Source organism: Gouania willdenowi, chromosome 5 (genome assembly GCF_900634775.1).
Source record: "Gouania willdenowi chromosome 5, fGouWil2.1, whole genome shotgun sequence".
Classification (NCBI taxonomy): Eukaryota; Metazoa; Chordata; class Actinopteri; order Blenniiformes; family Gobiesocidae; genus Gouania; species Gouania willdenowi.
Window position 1 is genome coordinate 12,016,028 of NC_041048.1, and position 16,335 is coordinate 12,032,362.

General features: G+C 38.6%; 1 protein-coding gene across 1 annotated transcript in view; it reads left to right on the top strand.

The window, feature by feature from the left end:
- The first annotated feature begins 981 nt into the window (after positions 1 to 981).
- The window catches only part of ppp1r16b (protein phosphatase 1, regulatory subunit 16B), a 78,363-nt gene continuing 63,009 nt past the window's right edge, over positions 982 to 16,335 (top strand). Inside the window, exon 1 of the mRNA XM_028447184.1 lies at positions 982 to 1,127. The gene's annotated coding sequence lies outside the window, so the exon portion shown is untranslated. The remainder of the gene's footprint in view (positions 1,128 to 16,335) is intronic.

The window sequence follows — 16,335 nt, forward strand, 5'->3', positions numbered from 1 at the left end:
AGGGTTGCCCAGGACACTCCTGATATCTTCTGGCATTTTGGCAAGTTCAATAGTTATTGATTAAATGCTAAATGAAATTGAAATATACCCTTTCAAACATGTTGGAATAGTAAACACAGCTCTCCCTGCTGTTAGTCATTATTAAGACAGTGTACTGTCTTAATAATACTGACTCCAAGGGGTAATTCACACACCGTGGGTTTCAGTTTATGCATACTCACCATTTTTTTAAGAAATGTTGTTCCAAGCATTATAACTATGATACTATTCTATTCTGATCAGTAATAAAGTATAACTGCATTTTGTATTATTGTAGACTATAGATAGAACATTTGTATTATCATACTGTATGTTATATAAAGAAATTAATACATATTTTGGAGTTGAACATTGAAAAATCAGATCTTTTTGTAGTTTTTTTTTTAAAAAAAAGTCATCAAACTAAAAAGAAATTAGTGAGAATGACCATTAAGAGAAGACATTCCCCAGAAACGCATCGCTCACGCAGAAAATCAAAAAATTTGGTAATTCTCGCTCAGAGAACTGCCTGCCCCCACTCGTGGTGTGTGGGAGGAGCTTGCGGGTGTCCCGAAATAAAATGAAAAAGAAAAAAGCAGGATTGGAAATAAGTTAAGACCAAAAAAAAAAATCAAGACATAAAAACTCCACACACAAAAAAATTAAGTCCAAAAAAAAAAGAGCTAATTTTTTAATTATTTTTTTCTTCCTCTTGGATCTGTTTTTTGTTCAGTGGCCCTCGTCCATAGGAAACAGTGAAGCCAACAGATCCAACATATATATATATATATATATATTTTTTTTTTTTTTTTTTTTTTTCTCTATATAAATGGAGCAAACTGTGATGGCCCCCATTCAGCGCGCCCCTGCTAACCGTTCTCAGTGTGAGTCTCCGCCTCCCATGTGTAGCTCCGCCCTGTGGGAGTGTCTTAGTGAGAGAGGACAGGCACAGAGAGCCGCTCTGCAAACTCTCACATACACACTCATAAACACGTACGCGCACACGTACACACACTGATGCCAAAGCGTCCTCTGCAGCCGTGTCTTCCCTCTAACGGGACTAGTTAAAACCTCAGCCCTGCTTCCTGTGCCCCCCCTCCCGCTCTGAGGTGAGTCCACACGTCTTTCCACCTTGTTGCTGCTTTTCTTTGACGCTGATGAAGCGGTGTGAAACTAAAGCTGAGGAAGGAGGTTTTATCCGGTCCGTCCCACTCCGGTTAGAGGAGAGCAGTCCAGACCAGACTCACTTTAAGCTTTCAATGGAAATGTAATGTGTGGTGTTTGTTTGTGTGAGGAGCGTCATTGGCAGTGAAGGCTGAATCCAGCTGACAGAGCCTGAGCCCGTTACACCGCTTTAATGCTGCACATGGCTCTTCCTGCAACCTCCACCGCGTCACTCCGCTATACTTTCAAACTGGGGCAGCAGCAGCAGCACAGGCTGGAGACGTTGTTGGTGGCTGTTGAAGTCACAGTGAATTATGAGATGGATCCTGGTCGCAAATATGAGGATTTTTGAATTCATATCTTGAGGGGAGGGATTACATTACAGGGTTTTCAAAGTTTCAATGGAAAATATACAAAACTCTTCTGTTTTTGAAGATTTCTTAAGGGCCTTGTTGCTTTTACTCCTTACTTGTTAGTGAAGATGTACAGCATTTCTGAGTCCAAGCACTTATATAATGAGGATTATAGTGACTCCGAGGGGTTATACTGTCTGTGAGAGGTCCATCTTATTCTTATCCATCCTCACTTGCGTTTTCTTTGAGGAATGCAGTTTGTTTAGTTTGATGAATTATCATCTATCCTGGTGGTTTTCAAACTGGCTCTGCCGTAGGGCTGGGCGATATGGACCAAAACTCATATAGCGATAATTTTTCTCTAAATGGCGATATACGATATAAATCTCAATATTTTTAACTCAATAAAGTCATCCCAGAAAGACAATTTTGAGTTGAATTAGTTGATTCAAAGAAATGCCACAGAGACACATTTATTAACAAACGGCTGCACAATATGTGCCACTTCTGGCTTTTTGTCCTGTAAGGGACAGTACATGTGAGTGAGTTCTGTAGTGTGGAAGGTCTCTAAGACACACTCAGAAAATCAATTTATCTGTTCTTTTCATGCTGTTCTGAGAAGTAGCGAAAGCAGCGACTTCTAAAACAAGTATTTTAATACAAAATAAGCTATAAAATGAAAATGTATTGATATAGGCAATATTGTAATTTCAAATATTGCCAAAATAGAAATCTTGATATATCTTGAATATCGATATATTTCCCAGGCCCAGTCCACTGTAGTTCAGGTTTTCTGTCAAATTTTTTCATTAAAAAACTGTCTTTCATGTCCTATCATTACATATGTACAATGCACCAGTAAAGCAAACATACTTGGCATGTACAGTATAGGGATACATAAAGGTACTCTTTACGTTCATCTCTACTACAAAGATCTTACGTATTTAAGCTTAAAGGTTCAAAATTAGATAATTTTTGTGGCATTTAGGGGTAAAAATGGCAGTAAATTGTTTTTAATTGACATAAGGATTATGAGTGAGTCACTTCATAACACTGCACCACAATTGTTACACCTGAACTCCCTGTTTGATTGACACCTCATTGGTTGACATCCAATAGCTTTTTGTGCTTTGATTTCTTTAGAATTAATTATATTCACCAAACCTTTCTTTTCGCCCTGTGCACTCCCTTTCTTTTTTGTATACATTTAATTTCTATCAACTCTGAAAAGCCAGAGAAATACACCAGTTTCAGTCTAAACTACTCCTGCAGCATATGTTCGTGTTTGTTCACCAACTCATGCATCCGCTCTTTTCTAAAGGCTCAGAAGATTTTTGTTTGGTACATTTCTTCCATTATTCTGACTAATTGGATTCATTTGGATCAAGTCTAAGTGATTAGTTATATTAGAGTGTGTATCCGATTCCTTACTGGCCTCTCAATTCAATGACAATAATCCAATCTCCAATAAAGATGCTTATATGCAGGATAGAACATACTGTTCAGTGATTATTGTACGCTCTTAAAAAATCTGTCATTATGTTTTGTTTTCAGATATTTGTTCATTTAGGGCTCTATTCTCCCATGTGCGTAAGTCCAAAAAGCCACACAGCAGCGCTGTTTTTGGCTGTACGCTATTCTCCCCCTGTACTTAAGTCAGTCGCTACGCGCCTTCACCTTCATCCCAGTTACGCACTGTGGGTGGAGCAACCCTGAAATGTCGGTGTTAAGGTGAAACATTATATTGCACTAGAGATATGGACTTAGTTACATTTGAAGCCACACAGATTCGTGCAGCAGCAGCTGTGATCACTCAGCTGCTGCTGTGTGATTAATTAAAACTCTGACAGACGCAGACTTCTGTCCACGGTGGTCACAGTGATTCAACTATTTTCATAATATGTCCAACGTAAAGTCACAGTTTGATCCACTACAGAGTGAAACAAGCTGTCATATGCAGATGAGGATGGATCAGAAACTGTTCCCACACATATTTAAATGAGGCTCAGCTCAGGTCGCTTTAAACAATTTATATTTAAAACTGCATATAATGGAAGCCAATAGTTGTTTCACTGCAAACATCCCTCTGTATTAAAGAGTTATTTCCTCATATCTCCAGCGCATCTAACTCGGTCACGCTTTACAGTGATGATGATGATGACGACGATGATGATCAAGGAGAGAGATTTTAACTGTGACTCAGACAGAATGCGGCCGATCCTCAGTCACACTGCAATAATCTGATCAAATCAACCTGTTATATTGTTTATCAATGAAGGCGTTTCAAATGAAAAGTAAATTTTTATCATTTTCACGGATTTCAATGACATTTACAAGCGTTGGGAAAACTCCAGGTTCCGTGATTTCTAGACAGTCCAAAAAAATTACATCACCGCCTCCTTTCCTACAGCCCGCCTTCATTCTCACAACACGCTTTTTGGCTCCTTACGTGCGGTGGGCGTGTAAGGAGCCTGGACCGGAGAACACGCGTTGGAGAGAAGTGCATAACTGCAGGCGCGCAAAAAAGCGGTTAGGTCCAGACGGGAGAGTAGACCTCATAGTTTTTAGTCATTTCATTAGGAAACTGCATATACTGTAATGTTTTAAAAAGCAGACATTCAGGTTTGCTATTTCTATTCATTTTCAGGTAAATTAAGGTACAAGTCACGTTATCTGTGGATCTTTCAGTTCTGTTCCTCATGTCAGGTGGTTTTGAAAAATCTGTTTTTAAAAGAATTGAGCAAGAACTCTAGGTGCTCCCCTGAGCACCAGACGAAAAAAGTTATGTGCACTCCTCAAAATTCATGAATTCAATGATTCGATATCTCACTGGATGTAAAAAGAAATAAATCCCAAACCTAAGTTGTCTTTTAGCTATGAACTAGTTACAACAAAGTAATCTAATAACAACATTATAATCCTTGGTTTAACACTGATATTATCATAATCTGCTTTAACAGCTTCATGGGGATTCTTCTGTGTGGAGCTTGCATGTTCTCTTAAGCAGTGCAAGGGTTTTCTTTGGGTACTAAAGTTTTCTCCTACAGTCCAAAAACATGTAGTGTCTATTTGTACGGTTAGGTTTAGGCGGTTAGGGTTAGGTTATAACTCAATATCGCAACAATTTTTAGGGTTAGGTTTAGGGTTAGGTTCAGGGTAAGGTTTAGTCGTAGTCACGCAACCTAAACTGGCCAATAACTGACCTATCATGTGACCTAAACTGGCCAAATAGGGGCGCTGCGTATGGATAGAATGTAAAGATAGCCTCTGCCTTCATTGTAATCTCTATTGCGTGTGAATGTGCTTCTCAGTCTCTGTGTTATATCCCTGTGAGTTTTTTCTTTCTTGGCCCTGATGCCAGTTGGAATAGGCACCAACAGACACCTGCGTCCCTGTATAGGGTAACGTTTAAAATTTGTTTTTCTTTTATGACTTCAGGTAATTATATTTTGAGAAAATGTCCACTTCCCCTTAAGCACTGGCCCGTGAAAGCTAAGTTCGGTATGCTAGTGGCCCGTGGCACATAAAGGGTTCACTTGGTGCCCATGGGATACTGGAATAAATGGGTATGGAAAATGTAGGAATAAATGGATTAATGAACAAGTGAAATACTATTTAGATACTTAACAATGTGTTTTTAATTTGTTTACTGGCACAGTCTAAGTAATGGTGCTGTCACACTAACCCTTGGGGGAACAGTCGGTATTCAGGCAGGGTCCACATGATGCCTGTTCAAATAACCCATGTGACTGTTTGTATAAGGTGTGACATCGCAACATACTTGAATTATTCAACAAAGTGTCAAAACCATCAGATGCGTACCTGTGCAGTGGATGTATACACGTAGAGATGAGTGTCTTCATCCATGAATCACAGATGGAAGATTATGCAGGAACATGAGAGGACATATGGGGGCTGGGTGAACCTGGAAGCATCCCATTATAGCGGGTTGCTGAGACGGATTGGAAGTACCAGGATGCAGGGAGAAGATGTTAAAGGTCTAAATGTACTTACTAGAAGATGTGAGCCCAAGAAAACTCCTCTCTAAGCCCCATAATCGTGTTATTTTAATTTAAAGATGGGCTTTATAGAGTCTGTGTTCCTACACCATGAATTGCCGCAAAGCATCATGGGTTGATGAAATGTAGTGGTACAGCAAATCGTCCCACCCTCCATACATAAATAAAGATATAAAGAGATGTTTTTCTGATGCTCTTCTCTCTAAAGCCCATCTCCTTTGAGCAGGGAGGCTTTTTTTTTTTTTCGAAATTAAGGGAGCTGCAGTCGTTGAGTGCTTAATGGGTTTTCCATAGAACTCACAAAACAATTCATACACTTTGGCATTACACTCGTCCACGTGACAGCCATTCTCCTGGTTCAGGTGATAAATCTGCTGGTCCTATACAGTACATTGGTAATATTGGTCTTCTCGGTTTGTCTGATTGAGTTGATTCAAATCTTATATGAGCTCCACTGGTCCCCGCATTAAAGAGCTGCCAAGTTTTTTTTTATCCTTTCAGATATATTTGGCTAATCTAACATGGAGATTTGACTTCTACGCATAAAATATGAAGGCAGAGCCACTATGGAGGTTGACTATAAGCAACAGGCTCCCCTTATTTTAGAATATATTGCCGTATCTCATCACAACATTACATAGTTTGAGAAACAGACTTTTCTCTCAACCAGTTTTCTCTGGATGCCTGTGAAGTGTAGCTCTGTTCGTTGACCTCCTGCTGCTTAAGACATCTTCTCCGAGCTGCGCCTGAAGCCAGGGAGCCTCCCTGCTATCGAAAAGTGATTACGCAAGATCAGCTTTCTGATTACAGTCCAGGACAAAGCTTTGCCTGCTAATCTGTGGCACTCATACATATACACAGGCAATTCTCACTGCAGCTATTCAATCTAGTACCACAGTTTATATTATTTAATGCCTTTTCCTATTTAGTTTCCCCTGCTAAAAGTTCTGTTACATATGGCTTTTCTTAGTAATTGTTTTACCTGTGCCTTTAAAGAAAAGATCAGAAAAATAGCCCGAGCTGTATCTATTTATATTCTATTTCTACCGTAGTTATTACTGATTTAAACTTGCTGCTAATAGGCTAGCGGTTTTAAATAAAGATTAGACTTTAATGATCAGCGGGTCCAACAATAGCTCACCCGCTGGTTGATGCTGGGGTATCTGAACCCCTCATGTGACTGCTCACTGAGTGGATACAACATATTCATCATTGTTTTCTATGTAGCCCCTTTAGCAGCATGTGGTGCCAATCTATGCCACTGGTGAACGTCTCATGGTCACTAATCTGTAATCAGTAACACAAGTCTCTTCATTCCATGAATTTTCAGCTTTCACCACAATGCTATGAGACTTGAAAGTATAATACAATCACATGTCTTAATGTAGTTATTCTGCTCAAACCAAAGCTCACGACTAGCGATTTTGGCTTTAGCTAGTTGGTCTCGGACAATATGGACCAGCCTTTCTTAAAGTGTAAGCACCATTAAGAGGTTCTCAAACTGTAACATAGGTGTGTTTTGTTTTAACTAAAATAAACTAATATTTAGAATAAAAACTAGTCAGTTTTAATATAAAACTATAACTAGTTCTGCTTTAATAACTGTTGATGTTGGCTTCAGCTCTGCCTAAAATGGTAAAGTTGGATTTTCTACTTTTGTCAGTTTAACAAAGATACATTAGCACTCTTAGCAGCATCACGTTCTGCAAATAGTGCAACCAAAAAGTGACTATGCTCTTATTTTATTTATGCTGTCGTCCCAAACTCCTTTTCCCTTGTATCCCCATTTCTTTACTCTGGTGTAACACTGCCCTCCCTTGCTGTATGACTTTCTTCCTAATAAATTCTGGTCAATCCTTCCCAGGCTGTTCAAAATTGAGCAAAAGAATAAACTTATTACTTCATTTTTTGCAACAACGTAACATGCATATAAAGACTTCACTTCTGATAGTGTTAACCTCAGTTGACATTTGCAGACAAAAAACACTGTGTACAAATTAGCTATAGCATTACAACAACACAGCCTTAATCATGAAAAATAAAATAAAATAAAATAAAATATATATATATATATATATATATATATTTTTTTTTTTTTTTTTTTTTTTTTTTAAATAAAAAATATATATAATTCCTGGCTCATCTGTAGATGAAGCTTAGTTGATTTTTCTGCAGCACAGTTGCATATGTAGCTCTTAGCTTGTTTCTGTGTGTAGCATTAGCTGCAGAGCAGACAGGACTTTTTCAGTGAACCAAGCCTCTTCAGAGGAAGTGAGCTCATAGAGCCTGTGGCCTGCTCACTGTTCAGGAAGGAGTTCGTCTGAGGAAGGTCTGTAGAGATTTTTTCCTCACATTGTTGAGTGAAGTTGAGCCACCCACTCAGGGACTTCAGCACACGAGGTCTCAAATAAGTAGATTCAGAACACATGATAAAAGATACCGGTATTAATAAATCCTGCTTAAGTGAAGCATAGTCTTGAGTTTTTGATACATTTTGGGGATTTGTGTTAACAATGCTTGGGCTCGTATTATTCCTACTTTGCCTTTCCTTCTCATGGATAAAAAGCCTCTCATAAGAACATCTGTTAAACTTCAAAGAAAGATCCCAGCCAACACTAACTGTTGTCCATGTGTGGGTGATAGTGCATCCAGGCCTTTTGCTGCTTCTTTTATTTTTTAATACTGTCTCCCTGTGATGTTTGCTTTGAGCCCTTTAATGTTGGGTTTCCTCTGTCTTTCCTCTCTGCTCAGCCCCCATTGGTCTGAAATGGACTGCATGCTCTGGTGCCTGGCTGTGCTTGCCTGTGCAATGGCTGCAGTTGAAGGAAGGTTATATATGTGTGTGTGTGTGTGTGTGTGTGTGTTTGCCGGTTATTTGCAGCTTGATCTTTATTGAGAATGACCCGATGACCCATTTAAATTGGATTAATTTGATCATGTTTCCATGTTTGAAAAGTCAGAACTATGCGTATATTTTGCTCGACATCTGCAAGATCAAGCATGACCAAGCAAGATTTTGTTGTTTAGGATTTTGCGTGCTAGTTGACAAGTCTGTATTTTTTATCTCTTCCAAACACTGGAGAATTATGGTGAAAATGTGTGATATTCTCTGTGATGTAGCTGAAGCCGAAGGTTTATTTTGTGTCGCACAACTATTTCCGTTTCAAGAAGTTAATTTCGTGAAACATGTCCTTGTTAAATGTTTCTTCCTTGAACTGTTTTTAAAGTTTTATTCCTGACAAATCATTTACAACACTTTGTGCTCTGCCAAAATGAAAATCGGCCTTAACTGGAAAGAGTAGGAAAGACACTCCCTCTTAGACCATCCATCCATTTTCTGACCCGCTTGCTCCTTTTCAGGGTCCAGGGGTCTGCTGGTGCCTATCTCCAACTTTGTTTGAGGCGCTAGGCGTGGGTCCACCCTGGACAGTGCGCCAGTCCATTGCATCCCTCTCAGTCCCACCTCTTTTTCCTCTTAATTGGCGAAGACCTGCATCTCTCTCTTCTTTAAAAATGTAGAAGTACATTGTCTTTCTATACTGACCAGTTTGCTATATTTTGAGAATTGCATGAAGTGTCTGTCCACATGTAGGCGTATCCTATTGCAGAACACAGTTTTTGTTTGACTCAGTCATTTCTGATTTTTCCAAACCTGGTGAAACAGAGCAGGAGAGAAATAGATGAGCTTTGAGGAGAGAATGGCAGATGAAGAAGGAAAGTCCAAACACCTTCATGACACGTCCCAGAAAGCGCTCGACTATGAAAGCTCTAATGCAGGGGTGTCAGTATGGACCAGTTTGAGCTTAAGTAGCCACAGATTTTTTTTTGTTGGGAAAAGAATAAATTCAACCATGATGTGCCCTGGTTTGCACTTCCACGTATAAACAATATATAAATGACAGTGTGTAAGTATATCAGTCCCTGCAGGAAGTTCACTTCAATTTCCTTGATTTTGCAAATGTGGGGAAATTTTGTGGAATAATTTGAGGAAAATTTGCCAGATTTTGGAAAAATTGAGAGTTCTTTCAACAATTTGAGGTAAAAAATGACTGCCGTCTTGATATAAGAAGTGGAAAACTGAGCAAATAATTGAATATTTTTTTTGGAGGGGCTGAGAGATATACAACCAAATTAGGTGGTAATTTACAAAATGTTTCATGTTTTATTCTTTCATTTTTTCTTTCTAAACCAGGCCGAATTTGATGCTCTAAAGGGCTGGATTTGGCCCCTGGGCCTTGAGTTTTACACATGCTCTAATGAGTGCGGATATTCTGCACGCAGTCCACTATGCCTGAGTATGTTTATTGTTATGGTATTTTGGTCAAATGATGTCAATAACACAATAGTACTATAGTACAATCTTCACATAAACTCCATGAACTTACGCCCAACACGAAGACTCAAACCAAGGAGGGACAGATTGTGGACCTTTTTTTCTTTGCCTTCTGATACATGGATAGATCTGTGCTTTGTGAAGCGGTAAAGGGAGCTTTTAGCTTTTGTAGCCACTGATCTGTCTATCCATGCCTGCAGTCACTGGGACAGTGAAGTCGTACTGTGCACCCATCTTGGTTTAGTAATGGATTAGAAGTGACACTTACTGCAGGATAGCTCAGTCTAAACCTTGTTTACCCTGGCTGGGTCATCGGCAGGATCTCAAACAGTCATTAAGCAGTAAAATGGCCATATTGAGACAGGTAGGCAGAGACGGAGACAGATAAAGACGGGATTGACGTGAAATTATTCAAGACAATAAAAGAAGGAATTGTTCCGACGTCGCCATAAGAGGTCAGGATTTCTGCAGCAGGAGAGATGAGTGAACCTCAAGGACAGGGTGTATTGTCGTCAAACCCCTTTTCTAAATAAACAGAGTGGCCTGAAATAAACACTAGCCGGTGATGCAGATGGACAATCAGCTCTACCTTGACCATGAACACAAGCATTCAAAAGTTCATATCTAGTTTTATCTGCTTCAATTGGACTCCTTTGTAAAAGACACAATGAGGTAAAAGAAAAAAAGTGTGGCAGAAAAAGGACTTCCATGCATTTGTTGTGTTTAGAAGATCAATGAAGATTAGTTTGGATGTAGATGGCTCAATCTTTTCCTGGATTGTGTGCTCAATTTAAACACTACTCAGATATGGATTTTTTTGAGAGCACAATGGGAAACATATGATGTGAGCAGGGGGAATTTCCTACCTATGTTTTGGTTTATATGAATGGACCATCAGCTCCATCAATGCATGTCTTTCACATGTTTAATATAGCACACAAGCCTTTGAGCAAACAGCACAGGTTAGAAATCTGTTCAAAGAAGTCTGCTGTTAATGGATGAATTTGTTTCTTTAAAGGTTGTCGTTATAGAGTGTGAGACATCTCCAACTCTAGATCAAGAGACGTAAATGTACGTATTGATACATAATGAGTCAGCAACTTTTCTCATTAGGAGAGAGCTCACAGATTCACCAAGACTAATTTATTTAGGATGTGCCATCGATTTAAAGGAATGCAGTGAAGCTTTTTCTTTTAACATTTTCCTTTAACATTTCGAGCATTGTTTTTTTGGTTAAGATATATTTTGCTTAAATATGCTGCAAATAATACAATGAATGAAAATAAAGTACTGCAGTCCAAATAATAGATTAACAAGTTTAGGGAAACAAGATTTGTGAGGGATTAAAAATCTCAGTGCTGTGGAAGATTATTTTATCTATGACAAAATGGCTATGGTTGTATTTAGTTGCAGCAGTGAATGTGTCAAGGATTATAGTGGTTTATTTAGATGATTTATTTTTTTCCTTTTCTATCTTTAAAGTTGAATAAAGGCTGTGTTAAAAATGCAGAATTGTATTGATTAAACACAGTACACTTGATAGGATATACTGTAGTATTTCTGCCTCACAGCTGCGAGAGCATGGGTTTGTGCCCCAGTTTCTGTTGGCGGATTAGGACCAGCAGGGAACAATTCCGGTTTACATAATCATTTTTCAGTCAACAGGAAATTTAGGTTTGGAATCACAACGGTTCAGACGAAAAGATGAAAGATGAATAATCCAGTGACCCATCTAACATTTGCACTGCCATGCTCCCTGAATCAGTCAGTTAGAAAAGGCTACAGAATCCTATGAATGTGAACAGGATAAGATGAACAGGGGACCCTGATAAGTATTGAATTACAGATGTCAAATGCTTATCTTTATTGAGTCTTAACCAGAACAAAGAGGTCAGAACACATTAGTCCAGTTTTAAAGTCTTTACACTGGCTCCCAGTCAGCCTCAGAATAGACTTTAAAGTTCTGCTGCTGGTGTATAAATCTGTGAATGGGTTTGGTCCAGAATACATCAGTGACATGTTAGTCAGGTATGAACCCAGCAGGTCTCTCAGATCTATGGACACAGGTCAGATAGTGGAGCCCAGAGCTCACAGTAAACATGGTGATGCTGCTTTTAGTTGTTATGCTGCAAAGAAGTGGAACAAACTGCCAGTAGAGCTGAAGTCAGCATCCAATGTGAACATTTTTAAATCAAAGTTAAAGGCACTTTTTTTCTCTACTGCATATGATTGAGAGAGAGATTTTTAGTCATGTTGTTGATGTCATGATGATTTTACTGATGATTTTAATTGATTTTACTGATGATTTTAAATGTTCTTATTGATTTTAAACAATTGAATGTTTTATCATGTAAAGCACATTGAGTTGCCTTGAGTATGAAATGCGCTATACAAATAAATTTGCCTTGCCTTGCCTTGAGTGTTGACCTTGTCAACAGCAGTTGAGAAGAAGTCATTATATGTCCTGATATAAGCGGGCATCGATGCATTTATGCATTAATTCTTACAATATATCATGATATAGTGTACATTTATTAAACATGTTCAGTTCACGGCAACAATATCTTTCAACCTCAACAATTCAATTAATGAGACTCATTGAGTTTTCTCAAAGCTACCATTTTATCTGTTTGTCTTTATTGTCACACACCAAATAAAATATATATGTGGTGATTAAGTTTAATAGTAAAAGTATTTCAGTTGAAACAATTTTCACATTGCATTGATTCTGTTAAGAATGTGATAGTGACCCTAAAAAGTTATCAGACCTTGTTATCCCAACCATGACTTGGGGTGGGTTCTGCTTATGTCCGACTTGCACATTCAGGATGTTAGCGAGCTCGAAGGTTGTACTGCAAATGGTGCATTGTACCAGTACTTGCTTCGTCATTCAAGAGGATGTAAACCATGAATTAGGTTAATAGGAAATTATAATATAGCTTTTGCATGAGTTTGCTGCCAGTGGTGTTTTGCCGCAGTGATTAATTTGTTGGTTAGTGGGCCTTGCAAGCTATGTTCTGGCAGAGAAATGAGGATTTGCTACAAGATTGCCAGCTTAGCAATTTTGAACACTGGGTAAAGAGCTTACATAGACATAAGCTAATGTGAGTTGGTTTGGAATGATTCGAGTAGAGATCATTTCCTGATCTTTTGTAAAATGAAATGTTGCATTTGAATGAATTAGCTCTTGGTTCCAAATGCAGCAGGAGCATCCTTTAACATCGCTGTGGTTTCTTTCTTGCGTGGACCAGCATCATGTCGTGTCGTCTACCTTTTGTTCTGGTTCATTACAACAAGGGAGAAAATGACCCAGAATCGGGTTGACCTGAGCTCTTTAAATCAAGGCTCCACCACAGGAAATGAATTCTCTCTCCACTTGCCCACCCAGCGCCAACTAGGACAAGTGGTTCAGACAGAATAAAAAGCATCCTCTCAGAGGACTCTGAGGTAGAGAGGGCTGAACGTGTGAGCTAAGAAGCTGAGTTTGTTCGAAAAGGAAGATCGACAAACTTGTTTGGTTATAAACCGTATTTTTAGGCGCTACATTGATTAATTTACTTAACGGTAATTTATATTATTTGTCTTCTCACCAAGCCCTCAAGAGAAAAACTTTTTATTTTGTGACTTATTGGAATTTCTCAATACTCCGATGTCAGAAGGTGGTATGAAATTGAAATGTTTACTATGTATTGCCTAAAATATCTTTCTAAAAAAGACTTGCAACAAAAATATCTCCACTAGTAAGTCACACTGGTTTGTTTGACCAGATTAACATTAAAGCTGCTAGAGACAATAAATTAAACATTTTTAACTGTACCTGTAAAAAGTTGTTCTTGCCCCCCAAAACACTGCCAAAGTGACATTTCTGGTGTTTTCACCAATTTAAATTTGTTGCCAAACTTATCTGGAATGTTGCTACCACGGAAACACCTGAATCCCAGCCGCAATTGGAAAGATGTAATGGCGCCAGGCGAATTACTCTCTCGTCCGGTGAAGACACGAAAAATCTCGGGCAAGAATGAAGTTCAATCATTTCTCAAAGAAACTTTTCCGCTTTGACGCCATCTTTGCGTTCTTCAGGAATCCAAATCCCACAATGCAATGTGGTAAAGTTTCCCTTTTGCCAACAAACCCATTGTTATTGGCGAAGTCAATGATGACCTTTCAAGTGGCAAGTTCAACATTTGTGAATAAATTTTAAGGAAATACTTTCTATTTATTGATCCATGAGTCACTGTGTCTTTGTGTTATAAAAAATGTTGGTTATCGACCTCAGCAGCTTTAACTATTCAATCACAGCTTGTGATAGAGTAAGAACTCCTCAACATGGTTATCATTCAGTGTTTTATAAGATAAAGTTCAATCAATCTTTATAGAGCTTATTCTTTTCTCATACAGTTTACAGAATAAACGAAGTTGATTTATAACTTTTGTTCAACTTTTGGCAAGCAAGTAGGAACAATATGTTCTATTTAAAATGAACAAGAGTGGACTTTCATGCTTAGAGACCTTGGTAACTGCATTCCTCTCACAGTCCAAAGAGAAGTAAACAAGTGTTTATTTTTTTCTGTTTTCATTCATTCAACCACCCACCCACCAAAGCATCCATTCATTTTTCCATCTTTCCCTTCCTGCATTTCCCGATACCCATGTTAGGATAATGGTGTAATCCATCTGAATAAGGCCCTGTCCATACCAAAACGTAACCATTGTAAACAAAAACCTTTCTGACCTTGCTTTCTCTAGGATAAAACATCAGTCTACTGTTTTGGAGATGCCAGACAAAACTATAAGTCGTGGGAGAGAATATGCAGCATGAGAATATGCATGCTCCGTCTGACCAGTGTTGCCAGAAACAACGGTAAATTTCCTGCACTGAAACTGAGCATCAACATTTTCCAAAATGCAACAAATTCATCCTGTCTCAAAACTAATGGTACTTAGTTGAAGGCAGTTGTTTTTATTTAATCAAGAGCAGAACAGTATTTCCCCTTCTTTCTGCACCAATAAATGTTGATGAGAGGGTGTTGGTAAGAAACACTTTTCTTTTTTACCAATTCTATTGGTGCACATGCGCAGAACACACTATGCATTTTTATCATTTACAAATTGTTACAGCAATATAAATATACTACACCCAGAAATGAAGGATTAAACATATTGTCCTTGACTGAAGGACTGTGTATGTTCAGTGTATATCTTGAAGGTGTGTGTGTATGTGTCTGTCCAAGCAGGCCTGCTTTCTGTCACTATGACTTCAGTGACTGTGCTTTGACATGACCAGGGGTCGTGTTCCAGCTAATGAATGCGACTGTCACAAAGGTTAAGATGTCAGAATTTGGTGTAACAGTCTAAACCAACTCCTTTTCGGTTTTAATGGTCTTATGCTGTGTCATTAGCTGTGTTTCTTTCTGAGGAACGGCCTCATGCCAAGAAAAGGACAAAGTGATAAAAATGTGCAGTTCATGAGGCGGTGTCGTTATTATAAAAGTTAAAGTTGGGAGTTTTCATGGTTTTAAACTGCAAACTGAACAGTATTTGTAGTATTAAGGGTTGATTTCCAGCAAGAACCTCAGTAATCTCAAAGGGTTTTATTATCCCCCGTCACCCGGGGATATAGGTTTGGGCTCCGTTTGTCCGTGCGTCCTTCCGTCCGAGTTAAAGGAGACAGCTTTTCTCAGAAACTGTTTAAGATAGGATAACCACATTTGGTATGTGGCTTCAGGGTATCAATACCTTGATGGAGTTCGAAAATGAGCACAATTATTTTTTTGGAGTGATTGCCCTTGTTCTGTTTTTTTTTGGTGGGGGATGTTGATGATTATGTCTTCTTGTTCCTTTTGTCATGTTATGTTAGGTCAAGGTTGGGGAACATGAGAGAGAAAGTGTTTTTAAATATTGCATAATTTCCTCAGGTGTAGGGGGCGTGGTTTGGTGATCACACATCAGTCATATCAGGTACGAGTGGGCGTGGTTGTTCATCGTTGGAAGTTAAGTGTGTGCGTGCGTGTGTTTGAGTGATCCAGGAGCTTGTCAGCGTAAGTGGCAATTTTTCAAAATAAAACAATTGAAAATTAAGTATACATGACCTGTTGCTGCCCATTATATTTACCATGACTTTTCTTTTATTTCAAACATAAATACCAAAGAAAACACATACAAAAACATACAAAATGAAGTGTTAAAAATGAGTATTTGTGTAATTGCTGAAAAAAAAAAAATGCATTTATTAAATGGCTGCATAACAGATTTCACATTAAAAGCGTTTTTGACAAAACACTTTTAATGTATTCCATAGGCTAAGGTTGTTATACCAGGGCAAAGCTTTTTTTTGAGTCCTGCTTCAGTGCCCACCACTGAGCCGCAGTGCTGACGATAACTGAAGTGTTTGTTTCATTTGTTTTATGACACTATTCAAGAGCCAAGGATTCAAACTCATCCTGGCACA